The 23861-nt window shown below is 38.0% G+C and overlaps 2 long non-coding RNA genes across 3 annotated transcripts in view; both read right to left on the bottom strand.

The window, feature by feature from the left end:
- LOC146526050 (uncharacterized) overlaps positions 1 to 23861 on the bottom strand; it is a 74354-nt gene that overhangs the window by 30712 nt on the left and 19781 nt on the right. The window lies entirely within an intron of this gene.
- On the bottom strand, positions 4983 to 10319 carry LOC146526051 (uncharacterized). The gene is made up of 2 exons (XR_014871985.1): positions 9172 to 10319; positions 4983 to 8902 (listed from the first exon to the last, which is right to left on the bottom strand). It is a non-coding gene; the product is annotated as an uncharacterized LOC146526051 (long non-coding RNA).

Raw genomic sequence — 23861 nt, 5'->3', positions numbered from 1 at the left:
TCATTATCAGGGAACTAAGCAAGTGTCTTTCGTTTCGAGTGCAGTTTACACACCGTTAGCACTGTCGGAAATGCTGGAATGCTGTGAATACGTTACTCGCTATTGACTTCCCAACTTGCTCTCCTCCCAGCCCTGCAGAAGGGAAACCAGCCAGTGATGAACGATGGCAGCACAGTCAATGAAAAATCAACTGGGAAGCACAAAGCTCTTAATGCCCAGCCATATTGGCTGCTGACGGGACCAAATAACATCAGCATAGCACTTACAGAGACCAATCATACATTTCCACCAGCAACGACACAGGATCTGGACCGCAATAAATTCTTTCCCCTGATTAAACAGTAAATTCTGCATGCCTATCAGGGTCCCATTAAGTGGGGGGGCCGCTTTCAAAAACATCATTAATCAAGCGCGAGATATGGCGCGAAATATCAGTCATCGATTGTAACTGCTTATGACAGTTTACACAGCTTTATATCTGCAGGCAGTGCTCGCTGATCTATCAATTACCGGCAGCCCTTACCGCATGCTAATTGTGCATTTTCCCCTCTAATGCATTTGCACTGTTATCTTATAGGCTAATGAAACCAAACAAATCAATAAATATAAATTATACATGCAAAGATGTACTGCTGTGAACATAAAGCCTCTAATTAATTGCAGTTGATTAATTTATATACTTTAATTATCTCTCCTGCCTGCAGATGGCATAAATATCTGGACAATCTGCTTATTGCTATGTCAGTCATAAAACGGCAGACGCAGTGAAACTGTTAGGCGAGGCTAGCTTTGTCACTGGAAAACACACAGTTGCTGACATAAAAAAGCCCTGCCTCTGAATAATTTAAAAAGAGCAAATTGCCAGACAATGCACAGCGCGAGACTTATAATTTCTTTGTTGGTTTGTTATGGTAAGTAGTATGTCCATTTTGTATGAGCACAGGAAAACCTACCACTATATTTTCAGTTACCGTTCTTTATGTCCAACCCCCAAATGGTTTGCCATTTAAGCAATTTCTCTGTACAAATTTCAGCAAAGCCTTTTTGGGCAAAGCGAAACCCTGTTGGTACTGATATTTACGGCGCACTGCTCTACAGAACTTCGAGCAATTAAGTTTTAATTAAGTCACATTATTGAAAACAGCTCTGACGTGCTTGTGTGTAAGCTTTGGAAGCATTCTTCATTTAAACCAATTGCTACACAGCCACAACAACCTTGTGAGAAAATCAGGCTGTCCATGCTTTTTAGACCAGTTTAATGAACACCATAGGACAGTATTACTTGCAGCTAGTGAAGAAACACGATTCATGGCCATGGTGCAGTTTCAATACAACATAAGCAGTGCAACCAGGGTGAAAAGCAGCGATATGATCCTGCTATGTACTGCAACAAGCAGAAAGTTAAGAATGAAGTGGAGTTGGACCAATAACTTGCCTTCCAAGGGTGCACAAGGGGAAAGATAGTGAGGCTTCTGGGGGTTTACATCTTGATGCTGCTAATGAGGGTGTTTTTAGTATAATTACCCCAACAGGGTGCTTGGCAGCATAATTACCAGAAAGACATTACAGAGGAACATTAGTGTGTCCAGGTACAGTAAATATGTCACGATAGAAGGTGACAAGGTCTGCTTTTTTATCTTAAGGAGGCTTTTTCCAAAAAAGCTGTTATTTTCACCCATGTGCCAAACAAAAATCCGAGTTTCATTATACTTACGACAATAACAGGCTCCCTGTAAATGTATCAAATGTAAAAATTACAAAATGTAAAAGTGCAGAATGCGTGTGAACATTTCAATTCTCAGTGTGGTCTCTCCCGTTGCTGAATGTGTGGGGCCCTTTTTTCTACAAAATGCCAGAGTCAAGTGGGAGTCCAAACAGTCAAGATTTTATGGCTGAGACCCAAACTCCAGCAAATCAGCTGCCCACAGTTGAATGTTCTTTATGAAGTAAGTGAATACCTGGCAGGGATGTCTAGCACTTTTGTGTAGGCGACTCCAGACATATAGTTTAGATCACATAAATGCCACAATGCCTGTAAAAACACCTGGACTTTTTGGCCCCGACTTCAAACATTGCCGTTGCACTCTTTTTACCTTCGCAGATCTTTTATGTGGTCAGGTTGCAGAAAAAAATAATATCATCCCATTAAAGCTAAATGTGTGACATCTGAAATGAGAAGAAGGTTGTTACATGAACACTTCTTGCAGATGTGGGTCACTCCTTTCTTATGGTCCACTCAAGTCTGTACTGTATTATTATCATTGTTATCCGGAGTGATCGAGGTACTAAACTGCAGCTGGTGTGGATTGTCTGACTTAATATAAATAGTCATGTCATAATAAATAATTCCCACTGACATTTATCAAGGCCCTCTCTTATGACAGTTTGAGCTACAACTGTTTAAATATCAGTAGTGTAGTGTCCTGAAATCCCACAAAAACAATGTCTGTCAAATTTCCTTCCTCTACTTTTTAAATCCTTTGACTTTATTTCAGTTGCATGCTCCTTTCTGACAATACAACCAGAACTTTAGCAGAAATAACCACAACTATATAAACAGAATTCGGGGATGAAAGCGCAATTTCTCAGACATTGTGCCTTTACTTTATCTCCCCTCCCCTCTGAGCAGAGACTTTTAATCATCCCGATATGATTTAGTCACTTTTAAACAATAATGATCATGGAAGCAGCGTCATTTGGGACGAGGTGATCAATCAGGGGCTCATTCAGCTTTAATTCATGTAGATGCACACCTAATACTCATTACAAAGATGCAATTTCCACCCAGTCAACATAGATTAATGGGGGACCATCTCTCCTAGTGTTTCTTTGTGCAGTGCCATGCCTCCAGCAGGATAGATGACTTTCATACAGACAGAACTGGTCCACGGGCTCATTCATTTAACAGACACATTTATGACAATTCGGTTGGTTGACAGAATATTCAGGAAACAGCAATCAAAATGACACAGAGCAGAGTTCTGCTTTGGTATTTTTTTATTGGTTTTGCTTAAAACGAGAACAGGATTTGAGTCACAAACGTCTTCCATCGAAAAGGTTATTATCTTTACACATTCAGCAAAACCTCAGAAATACCACCAAAGAATATATTCTGTAAATACTTTGAAAGTTGTTGTGATCATTTTATGAGGTATTCATTTTGAAGCAAAAATAAATGCAGGGAGTTTTATAAAACTACATGTTGTAAAACATTTAACAAAGTTGCATCAATTCCTTTACAAACCACTTTTCATTCAGCTTCAGGTAGTAGGTTCCATATACTTATTATTCAAAAATATGTTGTCTGGTTAACATAGTCATGAAAATTGTTTTTGTTTTTTTACTCTTTAATTTATTGTTTTTACTTAAATTACAAAGAAATCATTCATATATATATATATTCATGTAAATATATATTCATATATTTACATGAATATCAATGTAGTTGCTTCCATCAGTGTTGCATAAACCACATATCTCAGAAAAGTTACTGGAAATCTGGTCACATTATTCTTAATGTATTTTGATAGATAATCCAAATAAAAGAGCAATATCTATGAATGTTACTGTATATCTACATCTTCCTATCACATATGTTTCTGTATACATTTTCAGTAATTCAGCATAAACATATACGGATAACTGAATGAGCCTCTTGGGTCCTAATAAGCAGACAGGTACTGGTATTTCCTCAAATGCAAACTAAAGCCTATAGTCCCCTGGTTTATTATACACACTTTCAGCATTAATATTAATATGACTTCTGTTTGTGGAAAAAGAAAATACTATGAAGTTTGAGAACTCTATCGGCACAGAAAATCGTTGAGTTTTGCAACTGAATAGACACTTGTAGACTGAAATTGCCATTTTCCTGGTGCATCTCTAATTTCCCTCGTATCAGCAGGCGCTGGTGGCATGGCTGAGGGCAGATTACAGCATGGGGAGAGCCTGTCCTGAAGAGCTCCAGGTGGCTGGAGTTAACTGTGCTGCCCTGGGCTATGTCACTGTGAGTTGGACCAGCATCCCTGCCCATGGCCCTCCCCTTCCTCTTCTCTATATCCTCCATCTCCCTCGGCATGCCCATCCATCCATCCTGCACTAATTGGGTTTGGTACTGGAATCCCCCTCTCACAGCATACACTCACGTCCAACCGCTAGCCGTAAAGACAAGCATGTTTAGCGCAACAATTATGATAATTGCTGCAGAGCACTCAGCTAAGGGAATAAGCAAATCTGATTAAGGGCCCTTCTGCATGATCAAATATTAATCTGATGTGTCTTCACTCTGACCTGGCTTGGAACATAAGAAGCTCTTATGGTCTTATGCATTAACAGATTTGCGCAGGCTGAACTCATAGCAACTAATAATATTGGACATGCAAGTCAGAGCGCTGAGAAAACCTTGTGGGAGTAGAATCCACTTACATGTACAATAAAACTAAATAACAATATCATGGACTATAATCAGACTAAGCGTTATAAGAACTCGATTACTTCAAAAGGCTGCTGACAGTAAGCACCTATTATTTGAAATTCTCCGAACCACCTGTTGGACTGAAGTCAACAAGCTACGTTATACCGTGTAATAAGTTTTATATTCACATTATGTTTAATGCCACAAAAACAAAACACACACTGTTAACCTTCATGCTTTAAATTTTTTTACATTATGTAAGAAAATGATAATAATAATTTATATATTTTTTACATTATCCAGTTAAATTAAAATAATGTGAATGTCAGATTTTAGAAAGTATTTTTCCCATACATATTTATATTTTTTATTTAATTAAGCTTTTCTAAGGAATTCTAATTATTAAATACAGTGTTGTGACGGGGAAATGAAAATGAAGTTGCTGCTCTTTTAAAAAGATTAGGGTTTGAAAGAAACAAGAGGAAATCTTTCAGGCTGGAGAAATTACTGTCACTAAATATATATAGAAGGTGTTCACACAAGACTTTCTGAAAGAAACAAAAATAAATATTATTTGAAAATGTTTTTATTTTTGAAAATGGTCAAAATCCTCATCAGCGAACACATCGGTTATTCAGCACCATCCCCGAAGTCCACTGGCCTCATCCGATTTGACTTTCCAGCCTACAGTCAAGTCTAGAGAGCAAGCAATAAACAAGATGGCGATGAACCAGACAGCAACTGGCAGTTTAAAGAAGATTAGAATGATATTAAATCAACACAAATACCCAGTATTTAACAACACAAAACAGCTTGTAAGAATCATTGGATTATGAATCTGGATTACATCTCTAGGCCCTCATTGCTGAGACACTCTGTCTATGGGGAAGAAGGAGGGGGACCAGATGAACTAATCTACTTACAAAGCATATTGAACTTACTATGATTTATACATAAGATAAGGCTTATTCTAAGGTCAATTCTTACAGTAATTCAAAACATATTGTTTATTCTGTTGGACATTAATGCAACAGATGTCCCTGCTACCCGCTGCTCCTCCTCAAATAAATACATGTCTGTATGAAAGTAAAACAGTGGAACTACAAGATGCGCCGTATGTGATCGGGGGAGGAATGTCTAGCTGAATAATACGAACCACAGGACACACCGAATAACATCAGCACTCTATATATAGAAAGTAAATAGCAGGAGACAAGACGAGCCATGGCAAACTTGGCATGGCTCGTCTTGCCAAGTTTGCCAAGTTTTACAACCCTCACAAAGTGAGGGTTGTAAAATCGAAATGTTAAGTTTAATAGCATAAACTCTCCGGTGAAAATTTGAAATTAAAAATTAAATAACACACAAACTGTATGACGATAAATTGTAAAAGCTGCCATAGTCATCAATCAAATGTTCTGCATGCAATCGTACAAGGTGTGAAATCTAGGAATTCAGCGCGCTTTGCAGTGCTTTTTTCAAGCATGTTAATATTTTTTCAAAAAGAAAGAAAACAAAACAGCAATTAATTTTTAGCTTCTTCTTATTACTGGATTTCTAAAGCGATACACACTAATCCACTGACGCCGTGCATTTAATTTAGAGCATAGTTCTGTGAAACAAGTCTAAGACTGTTTGTGAGAATGATCCTTCTTGACTAATATGAGATTAACCCAGATGCTTTGCACAGGAATAAAAAACATGCTCACTGCTAGCTTTATGGTAAATGCATATAAATACAAAATATTACTAAAATTGCGAGGCTATGCATAACCAAAAGAAAACAAAGTATATATTTTTTAAAATCGCAAACACGTTGAAAACCACTGTAAGAGTATTCTAAAACCAACATCATATGAATGTCTGGCTGTGGAGGACAGTGATCTAAGGAAAGTCACGGATACACAAGGAGCTCTAACACACAGATGAGAAAGCTTAAATCTGGTAGAACACTATTTACTGATGAGTCAGTGTGCTGGAAGAGTCGTAACAATCCCGGGACACAGAAAAGTTTTAAAGTTAGCAAAGACGCTTAAAAATATATTGAAATTATAAAGAAAAAATACACACAGCCTCATTTTTAAAACAAAAAACACCGCAGCATTCTGAGGTAGCACCTTGATGTTAAAGGGAAGGAAGCTGAAATGAAAAATAAATAATCACAACCATGTTTTTCTTCTACCTCTTACACGAGGAAGGTATATTTACTGAAGCTGATGAATTGTGCTCTTCCTGTTCTGTGCTGCGGCTGTTGGAAATACTGACAGACATAACTTAATGTACTCATATTAAAACACTGACCAAGAAGCTGACCAAACAATTTCCAAAACACACTGAGAAGGTTACTATCAAGAGCTGCATTAACTCATTAAGTTATTACTGTTTTTATATATTGTTATAACATTTCAATTATGGCGATTGTTGAAAAAGAACTTTAGTTACTTTCAGTTAAAAATACAGTAGAAAACAGTTCAGTCATTGGGCCACATCATCTGTGGTCATTAGATTTTAGCCTGTTATTTGCCTACAAGTAACCATAGTAACAAAACTGATGCTTTACAGTACGTTAATGGTTAAGCTCACTTACAATTTACATAGCTTAGCCAGTGATCGCATTAACTAAAACAAGTGAAAACGCATGACAATATTCTGCTGTTCTTCACTGTTCATTTGCAACGGTTTGTGTGTGATAAGTGTAGTTTGAAATAGAAAACAGTTGTTCAGTCTTTGCCCCAAATGTTTAAAGAAAAATTTTATAATGTTTTCTCTTTTTTTGGCAGATGAGATATTTTTAAACTTATCAAATGATTCATGTTTGGTTGGAGAAAAAAAGAGAAAGAAATAAAATTATTATCCTCCTCCCCGAGTCCTACTCCTGTCAGCCTGCAGTCATTTCACAGCCCAATCTAAACACTGAAGTGGGAGACAAGATTGAGTATTTTCATAGCATGCTGCATTGCACCCTGACGCTGTAGACTGACTGCTGTTGGAGTGACCACAGCTCATCTCTCTGCATAGGGAATGGTCAGTAATCCTTCCTGGACGCTCTAGGAAAAGCAGCAGCTCTGAGGCAGACTACACTTTCTGTACCACTTCTAAACAGAAGACTGCTTCTGCGCTGTATAAGTATGTGTCTTGCTCTGTCCTCATACACAATTGGATTATAGCAGTATTCCTCTAATTCTGAACAGGTCTCAAAGATTCAATATTCCTCTGAAATTTGATATATGCCCTAATTTAGAACCTCATGACATGCAACTTGTGACATTCCAGTTGAAAAACTCATTAACTCCTTGAAACTATATTAATGCTTTTGGATGAGGATTTGGTTGATTTTTGACTTTTTCGGCTCATAATTTCAATCTGATATTTTTTTTAAACAATTTATGGGCCCATATACTGAAATATATAAAAAATATATTCAAAAGTGTGTAACTATAACTAAACCGAAAACTTCAGTTTGCACATTCTGAAGTAAAAATTAACCTAACAAACTACTAGACTAGACGTCTTCATATTCCTTCATAATTATTGTTTTTATGTACTCAATGTTGTATCAATACAGCTAGTCCGAAACTATGGAAACATGAGAAGAACACGGTGGCATAAATAAACCACGTTTCCACTGTGAAATAGATTGTTGATGATGATGTGAAGAGTATTTCAGACATTTTTTGTCTTATTATCAAAATGTACAACTAATTTGATGAGTAAATTTTTTTTGTTTGTTAATAATTTTAGTACAGTTCATTTCAAATGCAATAGATATTTTAAATTAATTTGAAAAATGGACTTTATGAAACACTTTATGATAATTTTGGCTTATTGTGAAATGTATTTTTAGTTCATCACATGCTGTCTATTCCTATTATTATTCACAACGGCATGAATAGTAATACATGTAACTAACTTTACAGAATAAATAATAAAAATCGCAGTCTTAAACTGAAATCATATCTGATTTGCATGAATTGTTTATATAAATTATATTATTCTCAGTATAACTTGTATTATTATCTAATTCTGTAAACAGTGGAGGTGTGCTGCTACAAGTGGCTGAGCTTTATTTCCACTTTGGTGCACATGGAGCCCAGGCAGGTGCACAGAGCCCACCGTGGGGTATCAGGTATCCCCTTGGCCTAGGCCTCTCCCATTTGTCATGGTGAATGAGTGGTTTGCCTGACTGCACTTTCTCATTCCATTTCCTCCCAGGCTGCACTGAGGCCCTACCACCCACTGTACGCTGTCATTTCTTTAACCCCTTTTCCATTCACATGAAGTGCGGGCAATAATGCTCTCTCACATTCCTCCTTTCAATAGCTTACACTTTACAGTCCCCCACCTCTGCCCCCAAACTCACTGCACACACACGCATGCACACACACACACACACACTCGCGTATACACACCTCTCTTCTCCTGGTCAGTCTACACCTCTCCTAATGGTGTGAAAAGCAAATGTTGTCCGTGTGACAAGTCACAGGTGTTCTACAAAAAATTGTGGTTGAATAATAATCATAGAAATAACTAAAACAAGCACAGGATTAAAAAAAGGAAGAATTAAATACTTTAAATATATTCAGCTATGATATGGACATAACGAATTCTTCAATGAAAAAAACCCCCCCAAAAAACAACAACAACATCACGGGCCTGGCAGATGCTCAGAAGGTTAATTATTAACCTATTTAGAAGAAATCTCTCACCACCCTCTCAGTCCACGTATAAAGGCAAATGTTAGTGCTGCTCTTACTTACGTCCATAATGCCTTCCACCATCCATTCTAGCTGTGATATTTGGCTCACCAGTAAAAGCCACAACACTGCGCCCATCGGCACCCACTCTGCAACTGTAAGAAGAAACTGGAATGGAAAACATTGTCTGTTCCTACTCAACAAGGGGAAAAAAGAGCTCAAGCACAAGTAAGGGTAATGGCAAAACACCCTGAGCTCATCCTATAAAGAAACTTTGTTTCTTTCCTTTTTTTTCCTCCAAAAAGAAAACCAGGAAATCTCCACTTATTTCAACAAACATTTGCCTAAACTCAGGAACTAGGCTGGACTCCCCCCATACACCACCCCCTTGCCTTTCTAAAAGTGTGGTGCGGGTCTGTTGAAGATCGGGAGAGCGTCAGTGTGTGTAGATGCAGTGTGAAGAGATTGCAGCACCATCTGCTGGTAAAAAAAAAGAGCCAAGAAAATAAGAGAAGGGATAAGGATAAAGTTATGGCAGAAGCCGACAGAAAGATGAGTCCTCGGCGAGGGATTTTTTTCCCAATTTTAATTTAGAGTCCATATGTATTACTGCAAGTGGTTTGTACTTTAAATGAAAAAAAAAAATGACGGGAAAACGCAAGACTCTAATAGAGGGAAGAAACACCATGACTGAGAGACATAATTCAACTTCCCATCACTAACTAGAAGAGGTAAAAGTTCATGGAGGCCTCTTCCTCACATCACATCCATAGCTCTGACTACGAGACATATAAACAACCTATTTCATTCTTGCCCTCATTTCCTTCAGTGGATCCTTTGGACAACTAATAATGAGTTAATCAGCCTGATTGCACATTCATCACTGTGATATGTTTCTCTCTCTCTTTTTTTCACCTGACAAGGGCAAGCATGTTTTACTTGGGAAATGAAATATTTAGTGACCTGCTCCTTTTGCCCTTACACTGGAGACAGAGGCCCTACAGCTGAGTAAACAGCTGGGCTGCACAGTGGACAGGTAACATCTAGCGCCCACTCTGCTCAGCACTGACTAATAAAAGCCACGTTACCCTGGACTCAGAGCACTATTCTTCCCTGAAATAAAACTGACAAACAACAAGTGCAATTTAGCCATTTTTTTTACTTTATTATTAAAATATGCGTTTATGTGTTATCCATGTTAAATGTTAAACTTCAAAGATTGATATGTAAACCAATGAGACAGATGGACTGGAGAGATGTTAGGACAATGAAGAGGATGATTATTGAGAAGAAAAAGGAAAATTATATAAATGTATTAATCAAATGCATTTTTCTCCTGGTGCAGTGTCCAGCAAGTCACAAAATGAAATCAGTGCTGAGATTTGGGTTGACCTGTTGTTCAAGCAATGTTTGTATTAGTGACACACTGAGAGAGAGAATTTACGAGACAATAAATAGACAAAAGCTGTCAGAGGCATTGACGCAGGAGGTGGCTGGATCTTAATATACAGTGGTTCAACATAACACTCCCACACAAGCAGGAAAGCAAAACAGAGTATTTTAGGTAACAAAGCTTCAGTCTTGCAATCCAATATTTATCACAAACTGTACAGGTAAGACCTTACAGAGTCATTAAACATGGAAGCACAAATCTTAGAACCGCTGTTTACCGCATATGGAATGAGACTGCAAATTTCTTCAGCCATATGTTCTCAGTTTCTGTTTTAGCATACATAACCTAACCCAGTCATTTATGAACAAATTCATTTTCAGCAAACACCTGAGCACAAACAACATCATTTATAACAAGGTGTTAAACATGGTGAACTAAACATTTAATATTAATAATCAGGGCACCTGATTATAAGTAGTCTTCCTGTGTGTGTTTCGTTGTTGTTGTTGTTATGGTTTTTACAAATTAACCAAGCAATAAAATAAAATGAAAATCTCTGAAAATACAATTCTTTATGATTGCCATCTTAAGCATCTGTGTACAATTAGAAACTGAGGACTGATGAGGATAGATTGGTTGTGCCTGATCAAGGTCTATTGAATTTTTACCTCTCAGCCATTCTCAAATCACTAGTCAGCACTAATGCACCCATATTGTGTCTATAAGTGTGAATTGATTTATATTGCTGCAAAGCATCCCTAAGACATTGAAAGAGCACCATTGGAACCCAATACCTATTATATATGTTTGTTTCTGAGGAAACGGCCACTCAGTACATTGGATCAATGTGGACATCAAAGGTCAAGGCAATACATTCCTGCTGAAAAGTTAGTGTGCCATCAAGCAGCCCATTTGCCAGCCACCAACACCCTAAAGACTGGAAATGAGGTGCAATAAAGATGAAGGAAGGTATTTACAAAGTTGATGTTTTATGTAGTTTCTGCATTTTCTTTTCATTTACAGTCATGTGAATTCATTTCTTCTAACCTGACCCCATCTTTATAAGGAGAATTTGTACATGAAATTGGTAACTGGATCAACCATTTAGTTATTGTGATACCTAAAACATGCACAAATAATTATAATTGGTCATTACAAAATGCTGATTGATCCAAACCAACTTTACTACTAACTAGAAGATCAGTTACTGGCAGGTATCTTTAAGCCTGTCAAGATGGATTCCCTGTTGAGAGACTTGGTCCCATACTCCCGAAACATTCAAACACAAAAAACCACTGGTGCTGGTATGTACCAAGAATACTGTAAGAAATGGAAGTATTGCAGACCATATCTGAGACTTCCTTCAATAGGTCTTTGATATTAAGACTATAATCATGGGCAGTCTCAGTAGTCTTACCGACAGAGCTCTAAACTGACCCTTCTTGTGCGATCAGGGACTATTGATGTTGATATGCAAATATCATTAAAGATCATATTAATTACTTAGGCCTGAATGCCTCAGTTGAAACTAACACCTGGCAAGCGTGCAGAGAGGATATCCTTATGCAAGCATGGCTATAAGCATCCCTTATAGATTGTTGCTTTTTTCCTTTTTACTGCTTACGTCTCTGAGGACCTTTTGAATCCATATTAATTTCCTCTCTGGCAGTTATGTGGGCAGGGTATGAACTGTGCTATTTCACTTTTAATCTGTCAGTAATTTAGTAATGTGTAAACTAATTATGCAGCAATATTAATGTAATTGGTTCTGGGAGCTGTTCAAAAAAAAAATCAATGTGTTTGCAGAGAATGCAGTAAATTGCATTGGGTTATTATAATCATGTGTCAAGAGCTGATTATGTTATGAAACTAAAAGGTAGATGTCAGCCACAGGTCAATACAACCTAGCTCCATAAAATCTATGCCGGCTCGTTCATTGATGTGAAAGGATTCGGCGAGAACAACCTCCGCTTCCTCCCCTACTCCGACTTGAATGACTCATCTTCACATACAAATAGAATACATTAAAATTGTTTCTTTACATCAGACAAAACATTCAGGCTGATTTGCAGAATATTCCTACTGTGTAAATGTCTACAAGCAGATGATCATTGTGTGATATTTAAAAGTAACATGAGAAATTAAAGTCTGTTTACATACATATGGAAGTATTTACAGTGCTTCACTTGTTCCACATTTTCATGTTTCATGTTAAATTAATATTTAATCCATTAATACTCATAATTCTAGGCACAATACCACTTATTCTTGCAAATTTATTACAAAAATATAACATGTACATAAGTATTTTTCAGATCTATCCAGAGATGTTCAATCAAGTTTAAGTCTGGGCTCAGGCTGGGCCACTCAAGGACATTCACGGAGTTGTCCCAAAGCTCCTTTGTTATCTTGGCTGTGCTTGTCCTGTTGTAAGATGAACCTTCGCCCTATTCCAAGGTGTAGAGTGCTCTGGAGCAGCTTATCATGAAGGATGTCTCTGTACATTGCTACATTCATCTCTACCTCAATCTTGACTAGTCTCCTAGTTCCTCCTTCCACAAATCATCCTCACATCATGACGTGGCCACTACCATGAGTCACTGTAGGAATAGTATTGGGTGGGTGATGATTGGGGCCTGGTTTCCTCCAGAAATGATGCCTGGCATTCAGGTCAAAGATTTCAACTTTTGTTTCATTAGACCAGCTCTAGGAAGACGGTTCCAACCGTCTTCCATTTATGGATGATGGAGTCCACTGTGCTCACTGCCTTCACTGTTGAAGAAATTTTTCCGTACATTTCCTCAGACCCTCAATGCAATCAAGTCTTAGAGGTTTCTCAGAGAGACAATTCCTTGGACTTCATGGCTTGGTTTGTGCTTTGATATGCACTGTCAACTATGGGACCTTATATACAAAGGTGTGTCTTTAGAAATCATGCTCATTCAACTGAATTTACCACAGGTGGACTCCAATCAAGTTGTGGAAACATCTGACAGATGACCAGTGGAAACAGGATGCAACTGAACTCAGTTCTGAGTGTCAGTGTGAATACTTGTGTAAGCATCATATTTTTGTTTTTTATTTGAAATACATTTGCAAAAATGTAAAAAAAAAAAAAGTTTTTCATGTTATGGGGTACTGTATGTACAATTTTGAGGCAAAAAATGAATTTAATCCATTTTGGAATGAGGCTGTAAAGCGAAGCGCTGTGAATACCTTCCAGACGCACTGTTTATCTTTGTACTGCCAAATCATACAGTGGTGACTTATAAGTTGTCCATGATAGAAGAAAGGGTAGGTAACTGGAAAACCAACAGAACAGAACAGACCCCCTCCCACAATATGATTAAAAATGGCTAACACTTTTACTACACAATAAACACTTGATTAGAGTTGCAGAGAACACTGTGAGACTCAGTGATATCTTAATGCAGTACTGAGAGTAAGCTAACCCCCTCTGGTAGCAATTAAGGCTGTCACAGGTTATGATTTATAGCCTTTGTTTACAGTGTTTAAAAGGAGAGACAGATTTCAAAACATCATTTTAGGGTATAAATAAATAATTGGGTTTAACCTTAATGCTAATTCAGAGTAAAGACTTTTGCAGTTGTCTGAAAAGGTTCAATAATCGAATAGCAAAAACATTTCTCATCTTTACCATGAAATTATGTCCGTTTTATATACCCACTCATACATCTTCACTTGACAGATTTAAGCCAACTGTGACAATTACTGGATACAAATACAGAAGTGGTTTGGAATTTCCTCTTCTGAAAATGATGGAAATACAACATCTCGAGTGTACGCATTTTTAACTGCACGCAATACATAATCGTAGGAAAGCATAATTTCCAAACTATCAAAGATTTCAAATAGGTAGACAGAAGGAGAATTTAAGTTACTATAAAAACAAAATCTGTGGAAATCTACTTTGCTTCAGATTCATTTTCATATGCCAGATGTTACTTTGAGAAAAGTCTGCAGGCAACATTTTGTCTTGGCTTTTCCCTGTATGAAAACAAACCAACTGTTTGTAAAATGTCCGCCTCCCTGTCTGATACTTCTCAGATATGTTTGGCTGACACTGGAGTCAATGAGTCGATTGAAGCTTGTATTCCACAGTGAAGGCATTTAGATGAGACTCAGACTCATACTATACTCTGAACAAGGAGTACATCCATCTCTAGTAATGGACTTGTGCTGTTCTACAGCTGTAAAGGGGACTTCAAGATACCCCCATTTGTCCCATTTGTGAGCCACTGAGATTAAAAAAACTGTTTGATTATTTTAAAATTCTACAATCAATAGAACTTGTTATTACTTTTCTGGGTATACACGACATCAACACCTAAAACTTTTCTTCATCAGGACACAGACAAATATAGCAAACACAGTTTGTCTTTTGTAACACTCATAAAAGCTTTGATTCACAGATAATGCACTTTTTCTTTCTTGGGAAAAAGCACCACCTGTTTTTTCTGATCCAAGCAGCATTAGAGTCTTTTTTACAGGATCCCCAGTGCTTCTTACATGTCCGGAGTGGCTTGGCTGTGGGTTAGCCAGGACTACTGAAACATCCTTTCACTCCCAAATCACACTAAACCTCTCCCCCTGTTTAACAAATTGCTTGAACCACAGAATCTCTTGTCTTGGGAAGGCTTGATCAAGCTTTGAAGTCTGCAGGTCAGTGTAAGGCCAGCATTTGAAGTCACTGACAAGGTTGGACTGAGCTGATTTTCTCTGGAGAAGGCACAAAAATACAACGTGAGCAAAGACATGCACACTTCTATTTCCAGTAGGTTATTCCCTTAAATTGTTAAACCATATTCACCAAAATCTTTCATGTTTAATCAAAGTAAATGATCTGACACAAGCAAAGGTCAAAAATAAAGAGGATGTTAAATCCATGTCATCAGCGTGAGTGACAATAAAGGCCATTAGGAAACAGTTATCTGGTACACAGTTGAACATACTGGGTAAGTATTTGAATAGTTATTCATATTTAATTTTTTTTCCTTTTTTCCTTCCTTCCTCGTGATTTTTCTCTGACAACATTATTAATTAGTCTTAAATGCTAAAAACATGCAAGAAAGTGAAGAGTAGAATGACATAGCTCTAGATCTTATCCAGACAAGTCATCTAAAACATCTTTTATTTACATCTTAAGCAGCGCACATTTCGGTGCTTTATTTCGGTGCTTCTTTTTTCCTGAAATGTCATACACTTTGGATTCTAGCCAATCATTTTACCTTTGCAAGGATAGTAGGCAGGCCCAGGTACGTAAGTTCTTTTAGAGCAGAGCTACAGATTAAAAATGCCCAAGGCGAAGCGGTCAAAGTCTGGCTGTACTTCACAGCAAAAGATGCAAACTCAGCAGCCTGCAACAAGTGCTTTAAGGTGATACTGTGCAAAGGAGGTAACTCCTTGAATCTGATGAAACACCTGACGACGTATAGCATTTTGTTAAAAGCCGAGAAATGCGCCGTATTTGATAGCTTGCTGCGAGACCTCACACCGTGCACCTCTACTGCGGGTGGGTTGCCTGTTATCGGACCCAGAGTCAGCAACATCCCCCAAAAACCCGAAGAGGAGAGTCCTGGCCCCTAGCCCTGCCAGTGTAGCAGAAATGATGAGGATGATGAAGACAGCAGCAGCAGCTTCTCTGCGTGAGTAGCTTAATGTTGTCCGTGTGTAATTTACGTTGAGTAGTCTAATCACGTTATTACATTAATGCACGTAAGGTGAACTAGCAAACACCGCTGTAGTTACATGCGGCTGTCTTCATGTTTGATGGCAGATACTCCCTTCACCCTGGCCAAAAAGGCTAAAATGACCAAAGAAGAAGTGGAAAACAGCTAAACATGAGAGGTTTTTGGACAAAGTTTGTGTTTTTTCCATTGATTAAGCACTGCTTCCAGCCAAGAGTAATGCCATAAATCCCCTATAGCTGCAGAAAAGGCTAACATTGTTATCTTTTTACAAAAAAAAACAAAAAAACAGCTGAACATGAGAGGTTGTTGGACCAATTTTGTGTTCTCCATTCTTTAAGCACCGGTTTGAGCACCGGTTCGAGCACCGTTTAAGCATCGGCACCGTTTCAAAAGTACCGGTTTGGTACTGGTATTGGATAAAACCTAAACGATACCCATCCCTAATCTTAAGCACATCTGCCCTATGCTATGTGGCTGATATTTTTTCAGGTTAGTTATTTAAAAATCCAGAGACTCAAATATTTTAGTGATAATAAGATACTTTGATGACCACCAAACACTCTGCTGGTTCTCTCCGTACTACCTTTTCTGGTTTTGTTTGAGACTAAACATACAACATCGCTAACATTCTCTCTCTCTCTCGCTCCTCCCCAGCACCCAGGAGTGGAGTTAGTTAGGGTTTTGTTTGCTCTCTGTTTCACTTTCTTTCAGATACTTCCATCCAGCCATTCATTCATCCATCCATCCATCCATCATCTAACATTCAACCAAGTTACAGTGGGCCGGGAGCCTATCCTCAGTGAGTTGAATTTAATTAAATACAGTACGTTTTGGTTATTTAAACCCCATCATCTGTGTGGTCTCCCTGTTTGGCATGATAACACATGCATACAAATATTACATAACTACACAATTACAGATGAATTACAGATGTAGCCAAAGTGCTGATAAATGTGGTGTAGCCACCAAAATAACTGTCACAAGTCAAAGGTTGTCGAAGCCACTTATGGTCTCTCACTGGTTGCTGGGCACGGAGTGCCTGGGTGAATGATTCTCTTATGGCAGCGAGCAGGGAATGATTCGTGAGAGCTAAGGTCACAGGCACATGATGAGGCTAATTAGTCTTGCTTTGCACTCTACTCGCTAATTATTTGCTTCCGTAATTATGCTCTTAATACCACCCCACCCTTCTGAACTGATGTTGCCCATCCTGGTATCCTGCCTGTAGCTACAAAAACACTCCATAAATTTGTAGTTAAGGTGGTGAAAAAAATGGAATCACATAGTTTGATCTGTGACAGCTGTTTCAGAGCTATTGAAGTGTTACTTCACACCACCCTGACCCTGCACCATCCTGCTTTCACTGGCTACGAGTTTTTAAGCACTCAAAATGCTCTTCTTCGCAACACATCCCTTACTGCAGGAAATCACACAGAAAAGTGGAAGGAGGTGGAGACTGGAGGGGGTGGAATCATTAAGTGACTCGTTAATTCTACATTATCAGTCTTTCAGACACTTTTCTGACACTTCCTCTGAGTATGTTTCATACTGTTAACAAGCCAGCTTGCTAGAGCTTGGCAGAAACTGCAGCATTGGCAATGTTTAGCAGCAGCCTCAGATTTTGTGATGGTTGGGTACCCAACATGAGGGGAGTGAGACAGAGATAGACCCAGAAGGGAAAAAATGCTGTAGTAGCAGGAGAAGGCAGGCTGAAGACCCCTGGGCTCAAATAGAGCTAGATTTACCCTCATGTGCTAGTCTGTAGGAGCCACGGTCATTGATTGAGGCTGGAGAACCATGGAAGCCGCCATTTAGGCTGGAGCAATACAACTGTGATGGTATTGATTGATGAGGCTGGCCCTGTTAATATTATTTATGGTGGGGGGGTACATAGCTCTCTGGCAGAGTAAGCCTCTCTATAATAAGTAGTAATTGATGGCATGGGAGGCCAAGGCTCGCTCACCCGGCCTTCCCCCTACTCACTGACCCCAGTCCCGTGAAAGTCAGATGGATTGCCTCTAACACAGTTATGATTGATATTATCAGATTACATAACGCACTACAGAAGCCTTGTGGGCCTACTCAAGTGGGCACATTGATTTTTGATTAGGATGCCACTCAACACATCTTGGAAGAAGCTGGGAAAATATATCGTGCAGATCAGGCAGCTTTTCGAGATTCCTTGAGGGATTTTGCTCATTGTATAGAGGGTATAATCTCCCATGGGTATAACAATTATGCTGTTACTCTGATTACAATGCAGAAAACAGAAAAAGCTGTTTCAAAAAGCAGGAGGCTGGCAATACAGGGAATTATGATAGGAATCATATTTAATTATATGCTTGTTACTGGTGTGAAATTTACAGTTGAGTTAACCTTGTAATGGAAAATGATCTCTTTGCAATGGGAGACTACAAAGTGGACAACAGAAGTTGTCCACTTTGTAGGACAAAGTGGACAACTTTGTCCACTTCTACAAATGAAATTGTAAAAGTCCCTACAATTTCATTTGTAATTTTCATTAGATGTACACTAAAAAGAAAGCACAAGGTCTTCTTCCATGTGGCTCGTTTGTCAAAATAGATTTGAAACAGTAAAATCACAAAAATAAAAAAGAAGTTTTTATCTTTCATTAATAAATGATAAATAATGAAAGTCAAGAATCCTTCAAAAATACGCTTCTGAATTTAAAACAGAGGTGGCTTTCTAACAGTACCTGCAGAGTAAATGGCTCCACTGTTGCGTGACCACGTTTGGAGTTATCCCCCTCCCTCTCAAAAAAGTTGCTCAATTATTGCAGACAGATGGACAACATCCAGCAGATCTCAAAAGGTTTCAGTGAGTGAGACGCAATTTTCTTTTGCAGCTCGAAGTAAGATGAAATCAAAATTTGTATGAAAAAACATATTAGTGTTTCCCTTGTGGCCCATCACAGCTTGTACTCGCACATGGTGTTAAGGTGCTGGTTAAGAGAGAAACATATGTGTACCTGAGAAAGTGTGATGAAGACTGTGATTAATGTCTCCTCATGACTTTTTTGACACCTTTGGCATAATGACTCCTTATTTTAGAAATGGATAATTATCACTTAATTGCACTTCAGAATTTTGTCACTGACATTTTTTTCTTACTGACAGGGTCATATTTAGCTTGCATGACAGCTGTGTATGCGTATGTGGAATCTTTAATTTTCAGTCTGATGGCACCTAAATACAGGCAGCAAAGAAATATCAGTGAAGCAGCTGTGTGACCCCTGGCTGACCAGAAGGACCAGAAACAAGGCAGGAGTTATGTAGCTAGGAAATACATCTTAACGTAGAGGCCAGGGTACAACAGTACTGCTTATTCAAAACCACAATATTTCCAGATTCTACCGGGGCTGACGTGAAAGGAAAACAACACAAAGCTAAAGAAAACCTGGGGTGGTATTTTCGTTAAATTCTTGAACTTGGTTATGAACACACTTTTACTTTTACCTTCATGAAATAAATTTCTGTTGGCTTTTTAAAACTTAAAATATACAAAAAACCCTTAGTTTTCTTGTGTTAAAATTCACAAAGATAATATTAAATATCTTTGTTTTACATTTTTCTTCCTTTTTTTCCCTTCTACCTCTATTTCATCAACAGACAGGCATGATAAGAACCTCTTCCTTTTTAAACTTCGTCAGTAAATTAAAAGATGAATTAGAAACAGACTTGTAAATATGATAATAACAAATTGTTCCCCCCGTGCTCTTCTGTCTTTTTTATCGCATGTGTGGGCAATCTTCCAGATAGAACTGAATTGATTTGTTTAATGATCTTCAATCCCTCCAACGCTTTTCCCTCATTCTCAAACAGCCTGCCTCTAACCCCTCAGCATCTAACACCCTAACCCCCTGCCTCTTTATCCCACCCTCACTCTCATCAGAACAGAGTAAAGCTGTGAATATGAACATTATGAGCTTTGGGTTCAAAACTTAATGGTTCACAAATCAGCCGCTATGGATTTTGTGCTACTCCAATCAATAGTTGGTGGAAGGGGGGTTCATGATTTCTAGCTTTCAAATATACTCCTGCTTCTAATTCATATCAACGAGTTTAAACTGGCACTGGTGATCCGGAATAATTGGATGTAATAGGAAATAAAACATATTATTCAAGTGGGAGTGCAGCGTTGTGAGGTTCTTACTTCTATGCTCTCTGATTCTAATGCACTATCAGATCCAGCAAAGCACTTAACACATATGCAACTTTAAACTTGATGTATTTTTTTTACATTGCACTTTTACAGCAATTAAACAGATTGCTGTAAAAGCTTTCTACACATAAATAAATTGAGAGAAATTATTAGCCATCTCTGCATTTTTGTACTGCTTTATGGGAAAAATCACTATATTATAGTCACTATATAGTATATTTGACTTGCAAATGAACTCATCAAAGCTTATTTTCAACAAACCACCCCTCAAAGCTCTCCTTTTGCAAGCAAAATATAAAGGAACCATCCTGTAACACACACACACCCCTGCATCCATGTGATATACGTTTCCCCTTTTCTTTAGCTATAAATCTAAGGAATACTTGTTTATTGTATTTGTCTTAAAGTTGCCAATGATTTCTTCATAATGCATTCTTATGCTTTGTATGTCAGGTATAACAAAAATATTTTATCCCTTCAGATACTGTGTCAACAACTAATATTTCATTTACTTTTTAGGTATAATGAAGCAGCTAATAAAAAACAAATTTAAAAAAAAAACACGAGTGCGAGAAACAAAAAATTCTGCACAACCGAACATGTACAGTTTAAAGTTATAAAAATTTTCCGAGATTAAGATGACCCTGACCAGTATTATTAATACAAGTGTTCCATCTTGTGAAACTCTAAGAGTTATGTTAAAGTCTGTGCACAGCAGCTCCTGCCAAAAGTGTGAGTATGACCAAACTGTTCCCAGTTTGACTTCCTCGTCTATGCAGGAGACTTCTTGATGATGGCCAAACGGCAAAAAGAAACACAGGGCTGTTCACTACAGGACGGCCTCACATGATTAATGACCTCCAATTAGGGCCTGGATGGCAGATTTCATGGGTTCCTACTGCCCACGCCGCCCCCGACCAATGATAATCTTTCTGAGGCATGCATCAACAGCTTAACTCTCTTACATCAACAACATCCCAAACTTGAACAAGACAGCGTGCTGTCCACGTAGGACAGGTTTACTAAGGACAAATTTACTCTCCACTCCTTAGCATCTGTAGGATGATATCATTTTGCTTCAATGGGTAACAAAGCTAACCCTAGTCACACTAAGGATGTTGCAGAATTGTTAGATCTTTTAGGGGAAGGCTGATTTCTTCCTTTCATTCAATTCGTTCATGTAGGAATAACTATTCTAGTGCTTTAAAAATAGATGTGTCTTAAAAACAAGGTTTCTAAGTAAATACCATTCTGCATAGCCTTTCTCGGCTCACTGAAAGTCACATAAAACTTAAAATGTAATTTAAAATAAACGTGCAAATATTTAAGTTAGATCCTCAAGAGCTGTGACTGGTCAACTTGAGCTGTTTGTATTTCACCTATCATCAGCTGCCAGTAAAATTATTTCCACTGCAAACCTGCCATCCACATGTAGTACCAGATGGTAAAAACATTTTTCAGTGTATATGAGCTATACAGTAGTTCCAGTTTATAGCTGGAGGAAGTTGCAACAGAGTGTCTAGAATAACATAACAGGCAAAAATAGATCCTACTACAAATTAATTTATTGAAAAGTTAAGTATTATTAGTTAAGATGAACCAAGATTAAAATTCTTATATGGTGCTCTTTATAAATTTAAATGTGCATCTACACATCTGCAATTATTTGTAGTACTGTCATTGTTATGCTACAAGCCCGTATAATATGTACCTACCTACAGTATATCATAAGTAGTATTATTACACCACTACTATTATAATTTTTTCTTTCTGCTGTTAGGTTTTAACACTTGCTTTTATTTGTTAATGTAACTGATAATTATTTATGTGTATTATAATGATCTAATAAATACGTGAATGTCTGAATGTACTATATAAGCCATCTGAAAAATAGCATCTGAATATCTTATTAAGGTTTTAGTCTTGCTTAGATTTTAGCGTACCAATCAGTTAATGAGTATTCTCTTTCAAAAGGTACTTCCATTTGGGCCATACTCTGCCTGCTGGAATTTGTTCAAGGCTGGCAGACCCACTTTTGTTCATGGAGTTTTGACTTTGACTCAGCCCGCCAAAACCACTCAGTTATTAAGACCTGGAAAAGGCTTCAATGGGTGGGGGGAAAGGAAAAAAAAATCTGAAAACAATTAAACACAAACCGCGTTTGTACTTGGAAAGGGGTGGTTGTTGTATCCAATCCCGGAGAATTTATGGGATGCCATGGAAGTGCCATTAAAAAGAGAAAGGATGCGAGAACAGCTGTTTTCTGTGATGGCTCACACTGTTTACCATGATTTTTTTTTTTCTACAAGACTGTGTCAGACTTACCACAACCCTCCCCAGCAGCCGGATAAGCTTTCCTCACATGGTGCACATATGAAAGAGTTAAATTACAGTACTATATATAATAGTGTGCAAAAGTTTTAGATACTTTAAATATTTGGATACTTATCCAAGCAGAGCGACTAAGGATGTATCTGATCGATCTGAAATTCATTTACAGAATTACACAACTGACCTACACCTGCTAAGTATCATGTATAACTGAAGTGCGAAGTGAAGTAGAGAAATTGGTTTGTTTTTTGGGGATAGAACTGATAGAAAGCATTCACGACATCATTTGTAAAAGTATTCCAAATTTAGTGTCTAAAACCTTTTGCAAAATATTGTAACTGTATAAGACAGATACAGTTACAATCTAAAGCCATTGCAGTCTGGATTCGAGACATGTTCTTCTTCCTAGAGCTCTGGACAGAAGAAAGGTGAACATCATGCTCTGTTTCAGTCTCGTGATGCTTCTGTTGGAAGATGGTGCACACTGCCTCGCAATGATCAAGTTAAAGGTTGATTCATTTGTGTGTATGCTACTGTACAAATGTTTGCCACAAAACGGACAGTAAGGTTGCAGAAAATAGACAACTGTATGTACAGATTTGTAGGCTTTAAAGAAGCTACCTAGCATCCAGGCAAAGTGGAGTAAGATGATATGAGTGGCCAAGCACGAGATAAAAAAGGCAGAAAGACAGAGGCAGAGAGAGACAGTATTCCAGAGGAATGTGATTAAGTCTGTTTATGGAGTCCTATCACTGCCACACAAGAGCAGGACCACCTGCAGTCTGGAAGTCATTACGCCAGGGTCACGGGATATCCTACATGTAAACTCTGAGTCACTTCACCTCAAATTGGGTGTAAAGATCCCATTTCCTCCCATCGACAAACTGAACCACCTGCAGGGTGATAGGATATGATGCTGTTGGGGTCTATGGCCTTTACCATTGTTCTGTCCTACTGCTACATTTAACAGAAGCTGTTGATTGGTCTATTAGTCAACTCCTAGTGTAAAATTCCTGAGCACCATGCAACACCCAAATATGAAAAGACTCAAAATTATCTCTAATTTTGATCTGTATGCTTGTATGTAGAGGTAATCAATGCAAGTTACTTATTAAAATATTTGTCTTTGACTTTGT

Source organism: Neolamprologus multifasciatus, chromosome 1 (genome assembly GCF_963576455.1).
Source record: "Neolamprologus multifasciatus chromosome 1, fNeoMul1.2, whole genome shotgun sequence".
In the NCBI taxonomy this organism is placed as follows: Eukaryota; Metazoa; Chordata; class Actinopteri; order Cichliformes; family Cichlidae; genus Neolamprologus; species Neolamprologus multifasciatus.
Note: the sequence above shows the minus strand (reverse complement) of the source record. Positions and strands in the feature narration are given on the sequence as shown.